Source organism: Cupressus sempervirens, chromosome 3 (genome assembly GCF_028749045.1).
Source record: "Cupressus sempervirens isolate cs-2001-9-10 chromosome 3, ASM2874904v1, whole genome shotgun sequence".
Lineage (NCBI taxonomy): Eukaryota > Viridiplantae > Streptophyta > Pinopsida > Cupressales > Cupressaceae > Cupressus > Cupressus sempervirens.
The window spans coordinates 992,872,422-992,893,574 of record NC_143120.1 but is presented as its reverse complement, the minus strand read 5'-3'; the positions used below and the strand labels follow the sequence as shown (position 1 = coordinate 992,893,574).

At 33.3% G+C, this 21,153-nt stretch overlaps 1 pseudogene; it reads right to left on the bottom strand.

The window, feature by feature from the left end:
- Positions 1-692: 692 nt before the first annotated feature.
- On the bottom strand, positions 693-20,033 carry LOC149570089 (uncharacterized; annotated as a pseudogene).
- Between the last annotated feature and the right edge of the window lie 1,120 nt (positions 20,034-21,153).

The window sequence follows — 21,153 nt, the reverse complement described above, 5'->3', positions numbered from 1 at the left end:
ATAGGTGATGTAGGAGGTTCAGCAGGTGGCACAGAAGGTTCAGTCTTCAAATTTACCCTAGAAATTCTGGCGACTCTTCGTGGAGTAGAAATTGGTTTCTTACCCTTATCAACAACTTTCCTCTTTTCAGAATTAAGTGTAGTTTCATGTGATGGCGGAGATGCCTCCTCTAAGCTTTCCTCTACAATAGTTGCACGGGCTTTCCTCTTTTTGGAGGTAGAGGCATCCATGGGAGAAACTTTCCTTTTCACAACTTTTGGTGCGGATGCAGAAGCCAAAGCTTCTGGAGTTGTTTTATACACTACTTTCCTAATTCCTACAACAGTCTTCTCTCGTGTCCCCATTCCTTGCCCTTTAGGTCCACTACTTTGAGGTCCCACCTATTTTTATTTAATGAAATCCTCCCATGTTCCTAAATGCCGCCTAGTTGATTCCCTTTCAACTATGGCCCTAATTAAACAACAGTGGGACACTGACTAGACTTTCCATTGCTGGATATCAGAAGCTTGTCTTTTAATAATATTATAGAGAAAGCTTGGAAGATTCACAGGGTGATCACCATGTCGTAACCCACTTAAAATTTTAAAATGCACAACATGCAGATAAGAGTATCTTCCTTCACAAGTAAAATATCTTATAATAAATTCAACAGGGTAGATAAATTATAGAGGAAGAGATAACTACAAAGTACCTTACTTTTTATTTTCCTCCAGTCGAGGATCTCCATGCATTGAGAATTTCTCTTTTGTTGCCCACACATCCATGTCTTCTATCCATCGCTCCCCACTTGTGGGTAACCCAGTGACTTCTACAACCACTTCTTCTGTGAATTCCATATGAATTCCTTTCATAGTAGCATACCCATCCCTTAATGTGTTGTGAAACCTAAGCACAATTTCCTGGTTGAATTGCTTCAAACTGAGACAATACACCAACAAGTCTCATTGTTGAAATAAATTGCATGTTGTGGGATCCACCAACAAAACTCTATGATCTACTAGTTCATGTCGTTGAGGCTCTCCACCCATTTTAAAATAAATTGAAAGGGATTGAAAATGACTGAAAAGTGGGGCGAAGATTGCTACAAGGTTTTGACAATGGTTACAATGGCGTTTGAAAATGAAACAATAGTTTTTAAAACACACTTTTCTTTAGTACTACATGATGGCATTAACATAATGGGGGTGTTAATAAGAAGTTATGCGCTAATGAAATCATAAAATAATGACTGCACTTGCTTAATTACTTCACATATACCAAGGAAGTACAAAGTGAGGCCAGCTCATCCCTGAGATCATCTTACCCCTTACATTCTTTGTGCCAACATAAGATTTTCTTAGATTTTCATTTATCATTTTAGGTCTCTTGATTTTCATTTATGATTTTTATTTATCACTTCGATTCCCCCCCCGCCCAACCTATCATGGACTGGGTCCCACTAGCCCTTAAAGATTGCAAGTTCCAAAAATCAAAATAATTATGCCTTTCTAAATAAATAATAAAATGAATGAATGGAGAGAAGTTAAGTGTCATTAACCTGGAGTGCGATGGGAAGCATGGTTGGAAGAATATTGTACCATAGAATGATGAAGGAATGGAGTGATAATGGGAAGACAAGAAGATGAGATGGAATGAAATGGAAAAGAAATGAATTCCACATAAATGTGACATTTTTATTATGAAGACCTTCAAATGAATTCAAGGAGTTGCAGGCGTCTGAGTGGAAGACTCATACATAAAGACTACAGGAAGAAATGTTTTTGCTTATTGGAACTATTGAAGAAATTCCTCCTTGGTGGCTGGTTTATGATATAGTTTAAAACAATGTCCATTAACCAAGAGTTTGAATTTGATTAGATCAATTGCAGATAGTTGAACTACTCCATTATTAAAAATTGCAACAATTTCATATGGTCTAAGCCATCTAGCCTAAATTTTTTCTTGATGGTGCTAATAGCATGAATCATATAGGAGCACCCAATCACCAACTGAGAATTCTCTATCTTTAATAAATTTATCATGCCATTTTTTCCTCTATCTTTGTATCAATTTTGTGCTATGAAGAGCTGAGTTGCGCCATTCATCTAACTCATTAAGATGCAATATGATGTCCTGTTGTGCTATAGGAAGAGTGATATCAAGTTCTAAGGTTGTCCACAGAGTCTTGTGTTCAAACTCGATGGGCATGATAACTGTTTTTCCATAGAGGAGCTCAAAAGGGGTAAACCTAGTAGTGGATTTCCATGCTGTTCGATATGCCCATAAAGCTTCAGGAAGTTGAGCTACCCAATCCTTCTTATGTAAGGACACTATTTTAGTGAGTATATTTTCCAACTCCCTGTTTGTCACTTCAACTTGTCTATTGGCTTGTGGATGGTATGGGGAAGATTTACCATGTTAGATTTGGTACTCCTCCATAAGTGCAGCTACTAGATTGGATGAAAAATGAGGCCCTTGATCTGACTACAATTCTCTTGGAACACCATATCTAGTAAAGATACACTCGTACAAGAACCTTGCAACATTGTTATCATGAGGGTGCTTCATAGGCTTTTCTTCTGCCCATTTAGTAACATAATTAGTCCATACCAAGATGTAACTCTTTCCTTCTGATGGTGGTTCAATAGGACAAACAAAGTCAATTCCCCATTTATCAAATGGTGCTACTACTATTTGTGGCTATAGGGGAATTTCATCTGTCTTCGTTGGTTGACCCATTCTTCTGCATTTGTCTCATATTTTTGTATATTGAAACACATCTTTGTGAAGTGTGGGCCAATAATAACCTGTATTCAGAATCTTTAATGTGGTCCTTTTGTTAGCAAAGTGACCACCACAAGGCTCATCATGACAAGCGCGAAGAACATCATAAGTTTCATCTTCTCTGAGATGCCAACATGTCACCTGATCTAGCCTAGTATAAAACATGAACCTTGCAATCCATGAGAAGTTAAACCTCTTTTCTACCAACAACCATTTTTCCTTTGCAGAGAAGTATGGGGGTGTTCTTCTAGTGGTTAGATAGTTGGTAATGTAAACATACCAAGGATTTTGTGCTGATAGAAGGAAGAGATGCTCATTAGGAAAACTAGCGTCTATGAATGTAGGATCATCAGGTGTCTGAAGGTGAGACAAGACATCAGCTACAACATTTTCCTTACCTAGTTTGTCAATAATGGTTATGTCAAATTCTTGCATCAATAACAACCATCGAGCCAATCATCCAGAGATTGCTAGTTTATTCATCATATATTTGATAGTAGAGTGGTCTGTGTGTACAAATATTTGATATCTTGTAATATAATGTCTAAACTTATTTAGAGCATAAATTACAACACGTAGCTCTTTCTCTATTATAGTATAGTTATATTCGGCTCCCTGAAGGTTTTTACTAATGTAATATAATGCATGTTATATTGAATCCAGCTTTTGACCAAGCATTGCTCCAATGGCATGATTTGAGGCATCAATATGTATGTGGAAAGGTAACTCCCAATTTAGTCCTTGGAGGACTGGTGCCATCGAAAGGAATTCTTTATGTTGCAAGAAAGCCTTTGTACAATCAAAGTCCCATAAAAACTCGACATCTTTTTGGAGCAACTTGTATAGAGGGGCTACAATTTAATTGAAGCCTTTAATAAAGTGCCGATAATACCCTGAATGCCATAGAAAACTCCTGACTCCCTTTAGTTTGGTTGGTATAGACAATGTATGGATAACTTCTATCTTTGTTCGATCCACTTCAATCCCTTTGGGAGAAATAAAGTGCCCTAGCAACACTCCTTCTTGCATCATTATGAAACAGTTTTCACTATTTAAGACAAGTTATAGTCTTTACATCTTTGTAGGACCTAATCCAAATTTTCTTTGGCTTCCTCAAAGGTCTTCCCATATGTAGTGAAGTCATCCATTTATACCTCTAAATAGTTTGCAGATATATCAAAGAAAATAATAATAACAACTCTTTGGGAGGTTGTAGGTGCATTGAAGAAACCAAATGGTAGGATAGAATAAGAAAATCTTCCCCATAGGCATGTGAATGTAGTCTTGTCCTGATCCTCAGGTGCTATCTGAATCTAGTTATAGCAATTGGTGATGAATCTATTTCATGTGGAAGGAGTAATTGTAGTAATTGTGTAGACTTAGAATAATGAGAGTGAAACGACAAAGGCAAGATGCTTTCTAAAACACACTCATGATTAGAAGATGTGTTAGGTTATGTTCCATGCTCATTCAGGATGATAGAGGAAATGACTCTCTTGAGATCATCATGAGTTGTTTAATAGAATCCAAGTCCATTTTAGGATCTCCCATGTTTGGCCACACAACTTGTCCATCTTGGAGTAGAGGCTAAGCAGGAGAATGCAGGGTTAAGTTTTTAGTATTCATACCATCTGAAATGGTCATCTTTCCTAATCGATATGCAATATAGGCATCGGTTTTTGCTAACCATGGTCATCCTAGGATGATAGGATATCCTCCAGCACTTATTTTTGGAGAAAGAACTACAAAATCAACAAGCTAATCCCATGAATGTAATGTAACAATGACATCCTCCAACATACCATCAGGAAAAATAGTAAAACTATTTGCTAATTTGTTAGAGTTTTTCTGAGACCAATAATGTTTAGCTTGCACATTAGTTCCTTGGTCATTACATTAATGGATGCTTCTAAATCTATCAGGACATTCTACACTTGTATTCCTTGAATAGCAAGGGTTACTATTGGACTTCCAAGATCTACATACTTGGGTATCCATGGGTTATCAAGCATAAGATTAGAAAGCTAGCCAAGGACATGGATGGTCTTTGTGTATTTCTTTTTCCTTCCTAGAGTTTTAACATAGGCTTCCTTGATAGCTTTTTAATATATGGGAACATGTTTTATTGCATCAAGCAATGAGATTTTCACCATCGTTTGCTTGAGTTGATCAAGCAAATCTGATGTAACTTGATTCTCATTTGGCAATACTTGTTCTGCCAACCTACTATAGGAGAGATAGTGTTGGTAGGTTCTTGGATTGACACAACATTTGTATCATCTACTTCTATTATAATGGTCTGCTAAGGTGATGCAAGCGTTGTTCCAGATGTAGATGAATATCATTCAAGGTGATGGAATAAATTTATTGCTAGGCTAAGGGTTTTACGTTATTCGGGTTAGGTGCAGGTTGTGCAGGCATTTTTGGTTGTTTAGGAGGGGCTCTATTGGTTGTAGCAGGCATTAAAGCTTGTTGTTGGGGAGGCTGTGGCAAGGCTCACTGATGCTATTGTTGCATGTTCTGAGAACCAAGAGGAGGTTGGTTCCAACCTTCCTGAGGTTGTTGCCACCCTTGGTTAGGCTACTTCCACCCTTGGTTAGGCTACTACCAACCTTGGTTAGGCTGCTTCCAACCTTGGTTAGGCTATTGCCACCCTTGGTTAGGCTACTGCCAATTATTATGACTACCCCGTTACTATTGCCATTGACTATTACCACTATAATTATGGAGTGGGTCTTGAGGAGTACCTAATTTTGGAGCTCGCAACCTTTGTTGAGCAATGTAGATGATTTCTCCATCTTCATCAATTACCTTGAACTCATTAGGCACATGCTATGAGTCCATGCTAGCGACAGGTTTGCATCGGCAATTGTGCTTCTTCTCTCTATAGTGAGCACAATATTCTGCTAGCATAAGATCAACATCCTCCTTCTTTCTTCTTGCTTGCATGGTGTCCAATTGTGTAGAAACATCATTAATGATGTCTTGCTTGAAATCTGATAGGAGGTTTGACAATTTTGTTTTGGATACTCTTGCACCAAGATTTTTTTGGAGTAAGTCTCTTACACCTCATCCCTTTTTTTATTGTTGCTCTGGAATAATTTAAGAAAATATTCTGGATTTCAGCCCACGTCTTCTGCATAATGTCACCTCCAACCATCAAGTCTAAGGCTTCCATACTCCTATCATGAACTCCTTTAAAAAAGATATGCTTCTGAGATTCCTCATTTAACTGATGCTGCGTATTATGCTGCAATTTAAACATGAACCAAGAAACATAGTCTTCCAAAGCCTCATCCTCCCTTTGTGACATTTTGAAAATGTCATCTCCTTTTAAATCATGACCTCCACAATATTCCTTATATTTATCAAGGAATATATTGCTCATTTGTTGCTAGTCTGTCACAACATTGGCACCTAGACTCATAAACCATCTCAAAGCAGCCTCCTTGAGAGTTGATGGGAACAACTTTAGTTTGTGGGCATCTATGGTATAATCATAGCTTCAACAAAGAATGTCAAACTCTAAGAGAAAGGTCTCTGGATCTTTGGTAATAAGACCATAAAATTTTGGTAGGGCATCAGAGGGTATATTCTTTAGATTTTGGTTACCTTACTAAGGAGGGATTGGAAATGGAAAGGTAGGTTGAGTAGTTGTCATTTGTGGATGTCCTAGTGGGGGTTGATAAATGATCAGAGCTAGTGGCTTATCTTGATATTCAAGCTTAGAAAAAAGATTATTTAAATGGAGGGATTCTTCAGATGTGGTTGGTGAGTGTCCTTGATTCAATATTTTTGCAAACATGTTCTCAAACAATTCTTCTTCTTCTTTTTCTTCAGGAAAAGGATCTTCCTAATTGAAGTTGAGAAGAAATCTTCTAAGATGGTCTCTTCTCCTATGCATGCAAAATACTAAAAATTAAACTAACTAGGTGACTCTATAGTGAATACTAGATTGACACCATCCTCGACAATGGAGCCAAAAATGTCTATCCAATATAACACCTTTTCAGCTACAAGATTGGACATCCTTTACTACCAAAGTACTGTGTTGATCTCCATTAAATATCAATCCAAGAGCATGAACTGGGGATGATGTCTGCAAAGTGTATGCTCTAATTTCCACTAAAAGCCACTACTACTTTGAATGCATGTGCTATTAAGGAAATCTATTTTACCAATAGAAAAGACAATTATCAAATGCTTAGAAGGAGATTTTAACTACTTAGCCATTCACCTATGCACCTATTGCTGCAAGAACAATAACTGGTTCTATTTCTAGTGGCTGTATGAACAATAGTTCTACACTTAGCTTAGAAAACTAAACAACTCCCAATGACTAAAGTAAACTCAACCTTCTACGTGGGCCCCCATGGAAGAATGAAGGAAAGATAAGCTTAGATAAAAGTGCAAGAACTTAGCAAAACCATATATTCACTCAAATATGCAGTGTTACATAAAAAAAATAGATAACCAACAATTCTACTATCCTTCTATTATTTTCCTCTCCACCTTTCGAATACAGACAAGGTCTTATTTAAAAGGAAGGAATAACAAAGTCCTAAATTTACAATTTTCTCTTGAAGGATAGTTCGTTACAACATGCAAACATAAAAACATTAACTATTCCATGAATTCCCACAAATATAGAGCACAAAGGATGCTAGATTTGTTCCTTTGACTTAAACCATCCTCCAGGAATCCAGGTATTTGTAATAGTTCCACACATGCTTAACTGACCGCTTCAATGCTTACTTTTCTTCTCAACTGCTTTGTCAGGTCCCACTTGTCATCCATGAAAATAGGTCCCTTCTAATTTTTTTCGCCAAGTCCATTAACACCAACACTTCCTCAACGTGAGTCTTTTGTGGTCATCCAATTGATTATTGCTTGGCTTAAATTCCTTTGATCATCAATGATACACGCAAAACTTTTGACAACATCTATTCATATTTATTAATTTATAAGAAAAACATTAACCATTCAACTAACGGTTCCACAATATTTTCAACTGTAGGAAGACCTGCCCATGTTAAACATACATGAAGAAAGATTTAACATAATGAACCCCATTTTTAAACATAATATCAACTATCATTTTCATTCCATAAGTTCATACTTTATACATTGAAAGGTTCAAAATACTAGGCTTAAAAGATGATAAGTTTTAACAAGATATAGACAAATGTTCATAAAAAGGGGCTCAAAATCATCTATTGTTCTATGCCATCACTCACCAATGGATCAACCTTATATATCAATGCATCTCAAACACTAAGATCTCAAGGTTTGTGAAGGGTACCCCAAAGGGCTTCTTCAAAACTTCTACACATATTAGACAGGGAGATCCCCTCTCTCCATTTCTATATATCATTATGAGGAAGCATTTGGGAGAGCACTCTCTGCTACGTATAGTAGAGGGGATATCAAGGGTATTATGGTGACATAAAATATTCCCAATATTACACATCAACAATTTGCAGATGAAACCATTCAGCCTAGTGGCAATTCTATGAGAGATGCATTAAATATTAGATCTAGCATTCAACTTTACATTGTAGCTTCAAGCAAAAAAATAAATGCAGCAAAATCTGAAATCTTCTTCATTAACACTAAGCCAAAAATAGAAAAGTAGATCTATCATATCATGGGGTATAAGAAGGGTGAATTCTCATGCAAATACTTGGGTATTGAATTAGAAAAAGCAAGTAAATCCACCAAGGAGTGGAAAAATATTTTGGGTAGACTAGAGACAAGGATAGGGGGCTGGAAAGATAAATTTCTTTTGAAAGTAGGAAAAATAACTAAGATAAAATCTATTCTATTTGCCATCCCTATCTACCCCCTTTCTCGCCTCCCTCTACCCAGGAATACTAATAAGAAGTTCAAAACTTTACTTAGAAGTTTCCTATGGAATGACAAGGATTCCAAAAAGCTTGCACTCATTAGATGGAAAATATTTGTTATCCAAAGGATGCAAGAGGGATAGGCATCAAAAACTTAATTTGGAAAAATGAAGCATTGGGGGCCAAACTAATATGGCACCTCTTTGTTGAAAGAAACAACAAGTGGGCTAAAATTATGTATAATAAGTACCTTAATGAAGCAGACCCCTTCTCTATTTTTAGGATGAAGACCCTCCCTAAAGGATCTAAAAGTTGGAATTTTATGATAAACTACTGAGCCCTCATCAAAAAATATCTCACTTGGGATATTGGCAAGGGGGATGATACCTTATTTTGAGAGGACTCATGGGACATACATCCCACTATAGACAACTTGGAGTTTCCAGTAGTAATCAAAGAGAAATTAGTCAATTTATGGGGTTGCAAGGTTAGTAATTAAAAAATAAAGATTTCTCAAAATGGTATGATTAGTTGCGTGTGGAAAGCTCTGGACAATATAGATTTAATACCTTCAAAAAATGAAATATATGAAAAGATAATCAAAAGTAGAAAAGTCAAACAACTGGAGAGGAATGAAAATCTTGTTTGGGTAGCTTCAAATGATGGAAAATATAGGGTTAAGGATGGTTATAAAACCCTTACTAATTCCAAAAGCAAGGACGAGGTGAATATCCCACTCAAACTATGTTTTGAGCCATCCTGCCTACCAAAGGCTGGGTTATTTCTATGGTTGGCATATCAAAACAAGATCCTCACGACTAATAGATTCTACAAGTTGGGTTTTGAAGGACCCTCTAAATGTGTTTTATGTAGATAAAATAGCAAAGATACAAACCACATTTTATTCAGCTACCCTTACACCCAACACTGTTGGGACTAGCTCAGGCACATGTTGGGTTGGCACACCCCCATGCCAAATTCATTAGTTAATCTTCTCACTAGTTGGACTGCCAACATTTTGAATGCTTTCCCTTCTATCCTCATCTAGGAGGTATAGAAAGAAAGAAATAGAAGATTATTTAGGGATCAGGAAAAACAATCAGATGAGATTGTGAAAAAGATTGAGGCAAGCATAGTAGAGACATTTAATTGTCATCTCAAGAAGTACCAATTGGAAGAAGGATCTTTCTCTAACTATGATGGATTGATCAAGAAAAATTGGACTAACCTCATCAACCCTCCGCTCATTTATAAAAAGAAGAATAAACAGGCAAGGGAATATTGTAGATGGAAACCCCCTCTCATGGGATGGTATAAGTTAAATTTTGATGGCACATCCAAAGGCAACCTAGGCATAGCAGGTACATGTTGTATTATAACCAATGATTTAGGATTTTGGATAGCTAGAAGGGCTAAATCCATTGTCCCAACCACTAATAACCTTACTGAGTTGGAAGCATTGCAAGATGGGCTCCAACTCTGTCTAAAACTAGGACTCTCTAAAATTATCATTGAAGGTGATTCCCAGATCATCCTAAACTCTATAAGGAATAGAGCTATACCCAATTGGGTTCTAAATTCAAATTTAGAGGAGGTCCTTAATGTTCTTGATAAGTTTGTAGATCCCCAGATATTTCACATATATCGGGAAGGTAATAAGAAGGTTGATCAATTGGCTAACGAGGGGGCTAATGGGAAAATTTTCCTAATTATCAGAGATCAATAGTCATTTTATTCCCCTTGAGCTTCCTCTCCTTCCTTTTCTTATTTCATGCCAGTTCTAGTTACTCTCAATCTTCTCAAGAGACATCTACATTAGGATGGGAACATCTTATGCGATCATAGCTTTATCTGAAGATGAATAAGGCATTACTCTAATGAAGAAGATGTGGTAGTTGAAATTTTGACCCATCGAGGAATCTACTAGCTGGGTCTATTTTTGACTATGTTCCTATTTCCATCATCTTTTAATACTTTAAAGGTAGACTTGTAATTCGAACACCTTGTCCTTTTAGTTCTCTTTTCATATTAGATGTTTAATGGCTAGCTTTCATTCCTATTACACTATTGTCACTTCATCTTACCCAGTAGTAATTACTTGAGAATGGGAGATTTTTTGGCTTCCTAAGTGTAAGTAATCAGGCCTGTTACAAAGTAGTAGGTAGTAGTAGTCATGTTTTGATCAAATCCCCTCATCTAGGTGCTTCACTATCAGATTACCCTTTGCATAAATTAGGATTTCATGATGCAGCTTGGATATTCGACCTATTAGGGTTTATCCTAGTATTGTTTAGTTTTGTTACTTCTTAATCTATTGGTTTTGTTCAACTTAACTTTTTTTCAGGCAACTGATATCATGAGTTTCAGTGCCTCCGAGATAGCCCAAGCTCTCAAGATCTGATACTTTATATTATTATAAATTGATTTGTAACTTATGTAGTATGATGGTGTTCATTATGAAACTACTAGTTCATGAAGCTAATCAAGTTAATTAAATTAAATAGACCTCAAATAATCTAATAAGCTAGTCTCCAAATTTAATCCTTTCATAAGATAAGAAATTTAGTTAAATAATTGATTAATATTTAATGATGTCCAGGATAATTACATTTTTCTAAGCATGTGGTATTATTCAATGATTTTTTCAAGATAGATTTGGCTTCAATATTTGTTTTCTAAGAATAAGTAGGAACAAGTAGGGCTGGTAATATAACTCAATTTTTTTGAGAAAGACTGACAAAGACTGTAAATTGCTTATCAAGTTATTCATTTGTATCACTTACTAACACTACTAATGAATTCTTGTTAAGTGGATTTCTATTTAATAGATTTGTGAGCTACTAACAAAACAACAAAGAAGGGATGCCTACTAAGCATCTTAAGGTCTAGTCTGTTGGTTCATTTGGAGAAAATTACATGTGGTTGATTTAGATCACTCTAGAGCACTCATATTCAGATAAGGATTACTATCAACTTTCTTTGTAATAAATACTCATCTGTGAAATTGGGGTATGCCCCTTTTATAGTGTAATAATAAAGGACTAAGGTCTCAGCTGAGACTAGAGGTTTTCTTCTCCATTCTTTCCTACTAGTGCTTGTTTGAATAGAGAAACCTAAGCTATATCATTTTATTTAAAGTTAATCAAAGGCTTCGTTCATTTATCGATAAATTTTTTTATTTTATTTTAAATTATTAATAAATAATTATTAATCTAATAATAAAATAATAAAAAATATTTAAAATTTAATAAATAATAATTAAAACTATATTAATTAAATTAATTAATAACCATTTTAAAAATATTAAAACATTTATTAAATTATTAAATTTAATAAATATAAAACACATAAATTTTTTATTTTAAAAAAAGAATGTTTATCACTTGCTGACCTTAATGGCAATGTTGTCACAACAATAGGGTATTGCGTTACTAGTACATGCTACTACCACAACAAGATTGGTGCATGCAGTCCTTACAACAACCATTGCAGGGAGAGAAAGGGGAGGGGAGGTGGTGGTAGTGGCCCACGTCCTACCAAGTTATTAAAATTTAATTTTTTAATTTTTTAATTTTAAAAAAACAAATAAAAAACAAAGCCCACTTAATCAATACGATTTCTATTTATATTATATAAATTTATAATTATCACAGTAATTACTAATTACTGTGATATATATATATATGTCTCATTAGGACCAAGTAGGGAAACGATTTGGGAGAGGTCCCTCTTTGGAGGAGGGGCCTCTATATGTTTGTTGAATGTAGCTTACAATTCATCAAGAGAAGCACAAATTGCTTTTGAATTGACACAAGGAATAACATAATGAAAAAGTTGAGGGGTACGAGGACAGTCAATGATAGCGTTCTCCTGCTAAGATGTCTCGATGGATTTATGGGGTTGATTAGGGTTGTGACTAAGTAGGCTACGATTCTTCCTTTTCACTAGAGGTAATTCTGAAATTTATTTTTGTATTCTTTCTCTCTTATATTTTAGTTAATTATTTGAAGAATTTTGGCTACATCATCTGGTATTAGAGCTCAAAAGGTCTAGGCAAAGGAGATCTTTTTGGTTTGTTTTGGTTATGAGTTTATCTTCAAAATTGACCCTATTTGCTCTATGAACAGTAAAAATTATGCCAATAGTTGGAGAGATTGCAGCTATTCACTATCAAATTGCAATCTTCCTCTGCATTTGAGAGGGGCATCTCCCTCATATGATGGGTTTATTTTTATTTTGGTGTACTTTTCACTTGAAAGTATAAAGGGATAGAACATGAATCTAAATAAGATGAACAACAAAAACTCAAAGAATATACATACAAACACCAAATGAGATTCCTAAAAGACAACAATTTGTAAAGGGGTTTTGAGCATAAAATGCAACAATGAAAAAGAGTGGATAGTAGTAGACCCTAACATATGAAAAGATAAACTATACTAGTGCATTCACATCAAGATACCAAGAGATGAACATTTTTCTTTGCATGGATTGTACATAATCCATACAAATGCATAAAGGAGCTACTAATTTATCATATGATAAATTAGCAAGCATAAATTAGAGAGACATTTGTACACATGAATAAATGCGTTCTTTATTATTTTCAAGAAAGTATCAACCCAAAAACCTTTACATAATATGAAATCATTTTTTATTGAAAGTTTCTCTAAATATTTCTGCAAAGTTCTTCCTTTGCAAAAGCTCTTCCCCCCTTTTCATTACCAAATCCTTTTCTTTTATAAGATTTTCTTGATAACCAACTTGTAACCACTTATCATACCTACTTAGGATAACTACTCAGAGTAAGTACCTAGGAAGACTACTCAAGCAATCACTTAGACTAACTAGCTAGGAGTTATTTGAGACATCTTCATGGAATAACTACCTAAGTGCCTACTTGGAATAACTTGGAATAACCTCCCTTTTGAAAATAAGTTAGGATTTACCTAACTTTTACAATGATTAAGACCTAAAGTTGACTTTAATTACAATAAGTGACATAAGTCACTTTTACAAGGAGGAAATTTGAAATTTGTTACATTGGAAGAAAAAATAAGTGACCATTCCAGTTTAAAAGTAACCATTAGATCTTCTTGTGATCATTAAGAACTTGATCTTCAAGGAAATCCATTTTAATCCTATGAGGCCTTACCTCAACCCATCATAGCTCAGTTGACACAATTATTTTTGATACATTTTGGCTCAAGATTTTGAGACATTGTTCAACTAGCTAGACATTGATCTATATTATAGATGTCATATGATGATTACTTCAACATATTCTACTTATGATGCTTGATGATATTTTATATACTTGCATGCATTATGATGGTTTATTTTGGTAATTTAAATTGAATTGATGAAGATGTCATAGTGTTTTGATTATGCAAATCTATTATATCTAATAAATGTGTAGAAAATGGTAAAGTTATTGAAATGAAATTTAGGAATGATTTGATTTAAATTTGATTATGCAAGTTTTGTGTGTGTGTGTGTGTGTGTGTGTGTGTGTGTGTGTGTGTGTGTGTGTGTGTGTGTGTATGTGTGTGTGATTTTCTCAAACTACTAATATTCAAATTGAGTGTGTAGGGAATTAATAGGTAATAAACCATGGTATTGATCGGAGAACCAAAAACTAAACCTATGTACAAATTGTGAAACCAAGGTTGAACCCATTGACGAGATTTAAACCTCATTGTTACATAATTTAATTTGTAATCATAATTTTAATGTATGTATTAGGTTAATTCATTATGTAATTAGTCACATGTCAATTGTAAGGTGTAATATAATTTTTTGGTGTCAATTGAAACATGCCATGTATATGTGTGAATGACATGTCAATCAGGGTTTTGCAATGAGACCCTTACACTAAAACTAAACTTAATTAGGAGCTTAAGTTAATCACATTTGTTTAGAGGTATCATGTGAAGTCCCACAAAAGAAGAATTTGAATTAGAAAATTTAATTCACTTTTAGAAGCCAAATAGTAATCATAGGAGCTTAATTTAGTGGGATTTAAGTACCACTAGAAGGCCCAAGCAACTTTAGGGACCCTCCAAAAGACGCATTTTCCGAAAGTTGCAAAAATGGAGAATTCTTATGTCCTTACCCTTATCCACATACTTTCCCAGATTTGCATTAATGGTAGGAGACACTTATGATGCCCAAGAACTTAGGGTCAAATCAAGAAGTGATTTCTAGTAGGTGGGTGGGATTTGGAGGCCTTTTTAGAGGGCCTTGAAGAACTTAGTGGTTGTTCACCAACTCTCTAGATTTAGAGACACTAGGGTTTGAATATTGGATAAAAAAGGATAGGGCTCTTCTCAAATTTCTATTCCATCACATTTTGAGTAAGGTTGGTGGTTCTTTCCAAGGATGCTCTTCATTTTTATAATAGAATAGCATGTTGAAGATCAAGTGTTCATGTATTTCTTGCATTTTACATGTATTGTTATTTTTTTCTTGCAAGGGTTGGGAAATGCCAATTTCAATCTTGTTTTTCTTGCATTTTATTTGAGGGACTGTTCATGGGTGTGAAGGCATTACTCACCCTTGGGAGGGAAGAAGTGGCCTTGGGGCGAAAGGGTTAGTTGTGACCTCCATGAAAGTGTAGGTTCTCTTCTCATGGATAAGAGGAAAAATAAGCAAGGTGTATGAGCCTTTTCTTGTCAATGACTTGATGTCATTTGGGGGTGATAAGGAGAATGTCTGCGGAATAAATGTGATTGCTACGAGCCTTGTGAAGCCATGACCCTTGTGAATCCTTGTCATGGTTTCTTAGGTGAAACCCATTGTGAATCCTTGGATTTGGAGTTCATGTGATGTTCTTGCATTTGTGGTTTGATTGTGGTTGTGACCCATTTGGCATTGGTTATCCTATCTCAGTGGGTGGTGTCTTTGAAGCCTAGGTTGGGAGGTGAGCTCTCCATGGTATGTTCAAATCTTATTTGCAGGTTTTTTGGGTCCATGTTGGGTAGCTTGGGAGGCTTTGAACTTCCTATTGGAACCTTGTGACGAAAGGAGTTGATGATTGTTTTGATCAAGTGTTGTTGTTGGAGAGTTCTCCATTTCTTACCTTTGTTCCTTCAATGTATTGTATGAGTTGAGTGATGAGATTTCCACTCCATATGTAATTATTCTTGCATGGTATGAATCTTAAATTTTCAATAAAATATGCCATTGTTGATATCATTGGTTGAAAATATTGTGTGAATCCATCTCCTTATATTTTGTAGTAGTAGTGAAAGAACGAAAGAATGTTTCATTATGTAGCTTTCATGATCATGTATTGCAGAATTAAGTTCTTCCAATTTCATTGAGTTATATAGTTCATGAAAGGAATCTAAGAACAAATAGAATGCATAAGAGAAAGAAAATCAGGACATCAAATCCTGAATTTGATAGTACAGGCTTGGCTTGGAGTTGCACGTCTTGCAAATCTGAGAATAGAGTGTTTCTCCTTGTTTGCGAAGTTGAAGGTCCCAAGTCTTTTGCTTCAACTTTACAGCTACTTTCAACATGGGTTCATTGAACACTATCTGATTCTATTTATTTGTAGACTTGTAAGGAGCCTCCTTAATTATTTTAGGAAGAGTTGAAATGCTACCAGATAAATGCAATGTGTGGGATAGTATTGTAGTATTCCACAGACACCCATTGAAATAAAAATATATAGAAAATGAAAGTGACAATATAATGATGAAGTGTAGGTAAATTCTAGCATTACAAATATTAGTAGAAGAAGTATTAGAAAAAATAATATGGAATTACTTCCTTTACATATGTTAGGGAGAGTGCTTTGTTTTAGACATCAGAATTAACATTTGCACTATCTTAGTTTTAAGAAACCCTAACTGCAATGGAACAGTAAATTTAAAATGAACATTTTGGATTCTCTAGGTGTAAACAAATTAGCCCTACTCTGAAATCAATGAAAGAAAAATAACAGCATAAACAACTTTAAAGAATAATATAAAAAATAGACCACCAAACTGCATCATTAATGGATATACATATGGATTTAGTTTGTTTTGGTGAATCTGCATGTCAAGAAGAATAGGAAACTCAGAGGCTTCAAATGTTGTTTAAAAAATTGGTATTTTTTCAAACAATTTTTTTTTTTTGTTTGTTGCAAGGAATCAAAAATCAGAAAAAGTTGCTTTTCTAAATTATAAGAAATAAGTATTAACTATTGTAACTTTGTGTAATAGAATTTAATATTGCAATTTCATTGATAGTTTGAAATGTCAAAATGTAAAAATTGGCACATGAACTAATAATTGAAACAAAAAATTGCAATGAAAAATATATGTTTGAAACTAATTACAGTTGTTTGAAATATTTTTAAGATCCTTTCTGGAAAAATAAATCTAATATAGTTTTCAAAAGTGTCAGCAAAAACATTATAATCATGCATATCAATACATTACATCATTGATGAAGGTGTCATCAAGTCCACCATATGTTGATTGCCATTGTGATGGGAATATTATTGTAGAGCCATAATCACTGCCCACCATATCATGCTCAACATGCTCATCACTATTTTTGTCTTCAACAGGGAGATTATAATAACTCAAATGTGATATATTGGATTCACTTGCATGATTTCCAAGTTGCATACTTCCATTGCCTTGTTGAAAGGATGGATAAATTGTTGTAGCCATGCATTCTCCCCCACTGTCCCTTCATTTCAAGAAGCCAAACACTTATTCAATGTCAAAATATTTGTAAACATTTATCACTGCCATGAATAATACAAGTTCTAAAGACATACCTAATGCTAAAGATGCCATCAGTATTGGAAAGATCTACAGAGTTTTGGTCTCTTTGTGATATCTGGCTTAACATTTGACTCTCACTTGAATTATTTTGTGGCTGCAAATATCAATATAATTAAAATTAAAATTTATAGTTAGCAAAATAGTTTATCATCGTTTAATGTATCTATTTCTAATGCACATTAGTATGAAACATTTTTAAAGTTTAGCTAGTCTATTCCATTCATTAGATATGACAAAAGAAATTTTTTTGGCATTGCTCAAATGAAACATATCTGTATATTTTGATTGGCCATGTACATTTTGAGAAAAAAATGGAGAGAAAAGTTTTGGCATTGAATAAGTTATCTCTATATGAAAATTTATCTTCACTGATATATGGAAAATATTATTTAAAAAAAACAAAATTTTGATTTCTCACAAATAGAACATACCTGCATATTTGATTGACCATGGATGTTAGCTTGGCCATACGAGGCTATGCCAGATTGTTCAAGAAAATTTTGTAATATATTTCAAAATTGTTTTGAAGAAAATTATAATTTTCTTAGAATTTGAAAATGATATAATTATCAAAACTAATTGTTATACTGGTTTTTTAATATTAAAATTTGTAAGATATGTTTACAAAAAGACATTTAATGAAATAGAAGTGGAGTTCTTTACCCTTTTAAGTTGAACTTTAATTAAGGATTCTTCCAGAACTCTCTCATAATACTCAACATCATGTACTGAAGTTATCATTTTAGGATCTGCTTTCAAACACCTGCAAATTTAAAACAAAAAAATGAAATATTATATGAAACTTCAATATATTTATATAATTTTTTCATATTTATGTTCTTTACAAAATCAAAAATAGTTCTTTAAGATCCCACAAATACTGCCTAGGCATTTGATTTATACAGAAAGTAACAGTATGATTTTCAATTTTTATTTTTGTAATTTTAGTGAAGGGAAGGGTTACAGAGCGAAGGAGTTCATAGAAAGGGAGGGATAATTTTATTGGAAATTGAATAAAAGTATAGGTAGCATTGATATGAACAGTGAAATCAATGAAAAACGTTAATGGATAATTTTCATATCAGTAATTGCACATGTTTAAATGTTTTTAAGATCAATTTACTAAATTACAATGTAGTATAATTTAATGGAAAAAATATTACTTCAGATTAAGTAAGAGACTCTACCTTAGTGTTGATTCTGCATTCAGTAGTTGCAATTTCCATGTATTAATTTCTCTTTGAATCTCCTATAAATTTATCATAATAATTATACATAAAAATTGGATCATAACTTAAAAAAATAGAAATCATTGTTCTTTATCATGGTGAAATCAAGCATACCTCAACATTTGGAATGTTTCCTGAGTTGTTGATGATAATGCATAGTCATGGATAGAATGTAGAAATACTCATTAGTAAGATATTACTTAGTAAAAAGGGTTTTACTACATGTACAAAAATAATAGATAAATTTAAAAAAGACCTTGATAAATGATTGGCATGATCATTGTCGCTCTTCAATTTCTTCAATATTTCATTTAAAAGCTGCTAAGACATATCATAAAATAACATTTATTTATGTCTAATTCTAAGATTTTTTTTCTACATTAATAAATTATTCACAAAACTAAATTACACTAGAAAGAAGAAAAATTAAACTAAACATTGTAGATTGAGACTTACTTCTTGATTTTAAAGCCTGTATATTTGTCGTATTTCAAAGAATTTATACCAAATAGAGAACAAATATGACAAAAATATTAGTTATAAAACCAAACTAAACATGAACACAATTTTATTCAAAACTTAATCTTATTAGAGGTATGTAGGTGAAAAAGCTAAAAGAAAGTGAGTATAATATTACTGTGAATTGCAATACATTTGTATACAAATTGTCTAATCAAACATTCATATAAGTGCAATAATGGAGCAATCTTGTTCATAGACAACTTATAACTAAGATTAATGAAATTTTATATTTATTCTTTGTAAAAGATCTATCTTATTAAATGAGTAATTTGATACAAGAATATTGGAATTGAAGTGAGCATATTATATGTAAAAAAATAAATTGAAATGTAAAAGTAAATATTATGAATTTCATTTTTATCTTTTTAAGATATTGCAAAAGAGTCCATACCTTCCTCTCTCATATTCTAGTAGATCAACATAACGAACTATAACATCTTCTGTCAATCTTAAAAGAAAATGAAAATTTAATATTGTAGTATAAAATAAAATAGAATGAACTTTAATTGAGAATTCCCCTAATACTAGGCATTTATTTCATATGTAATACTATACATAATCCAAAGTATATTCACCATATTTGAAGTGTTCCTTAAATATACAACATATGAAATAAATCTCTTTAGTAAATAAAACTATCTATAGAAGCAACTTAGACATTAAAAACACAAGTTATTCAGTGGTTCTAATAGAGCTTACCTTTTCTTTCCAGAATAATGACTGAGTTTTCCAGAAGGCGAAAACATAATAAGTGCAATATCAATATCACATAGAATAGAGAGTTCATAGGCCTTCTTCGTAAGTCCATTTCGCCTCTTGGAATAGGTAACTTGTCTGTTTGTATTGCTTTCTATTTTCTTGATCTGAAGCTTAACTCTTCCCATCACAAACAATATGTAATATATATAATAATAAGATTTATTTGAGAGGAAAGGGAGAGTACCTATATAAAAGTAAAACCAAACTTATATTTATCTGCATTATTCATTTAAAACAATAAAAACTCATTAGTAAGATGAAAAATAATATTAAAAAATACAAAGAAAATTAAATATATTAACAAAATATTCAGTCATATATTAAAAAATAATTATCAATTATTTCAATAAATAATTACCAAATGTTTCAATAAAACATTCAATTTAATATAATGATATGTTAAAAATAAAATATAATTGCTAATTAGGAAAAGTAAGTTATAGATTTTAAAGAAAATGATAGGTTTAACTTGTTAAAAATTAGATACTGATTGAAAACATATGATTGAAGCTGCAAATAAATTGGAACTGAAAATGCTGAGATCTTGTGGATAGCATGGTTAAAACTCTGCTACTGCTAAGAAGCATTTTATTTATAATAAAAATTTCAGATAATTAAGATGCAAAAATATATAGATCTGTCCATTTTTTTTCCCTAATGCAATAAATAAAAAGGATGGTTTATCTAACAAGCTGGTTATTTGATCAACTTGAAGTTTTATTCCTGCTGCAGAATACCTGATTTGTTTTTAATCTTCAAGTCAAATTATGAAATGTGATTTTTTTGATAGAATACTGGTAGAATGGACTAGAAAGGTTCAGGTTAGACATGCATGAATACAAATGAAACCCTAATGTAGTTTAATAGAAGACAGAAGAATACTGTTGTAGTTTAAAACTCAACAAACCATTTGACATTTTTTAGGCCTACTTGGACTCCATTTCTGAGGACCATGGTTTTCTGGAAGATGTAAGAGAGTGTTTGAGCCATAAATAAGGTGATGCATTGGTTGCCTGCTTATCTATGAGGAGCTCAAAGAGCTACTAGAATTTGGGGACAGGCAGCTTGTAGGGCGACATCTACCTAGAGCAGCATTGTGGAAATAAAAACTCATGGTGAAGCGGCATTATTATCTTTGTTATTCATTCGAAATCGTAGTTGATATATCAAACAAAATATAGCATGATTAGTAGTTATGAGTGATTAACAGTGTTCATTGAGTGTATAATAGCTTCCATCTATATT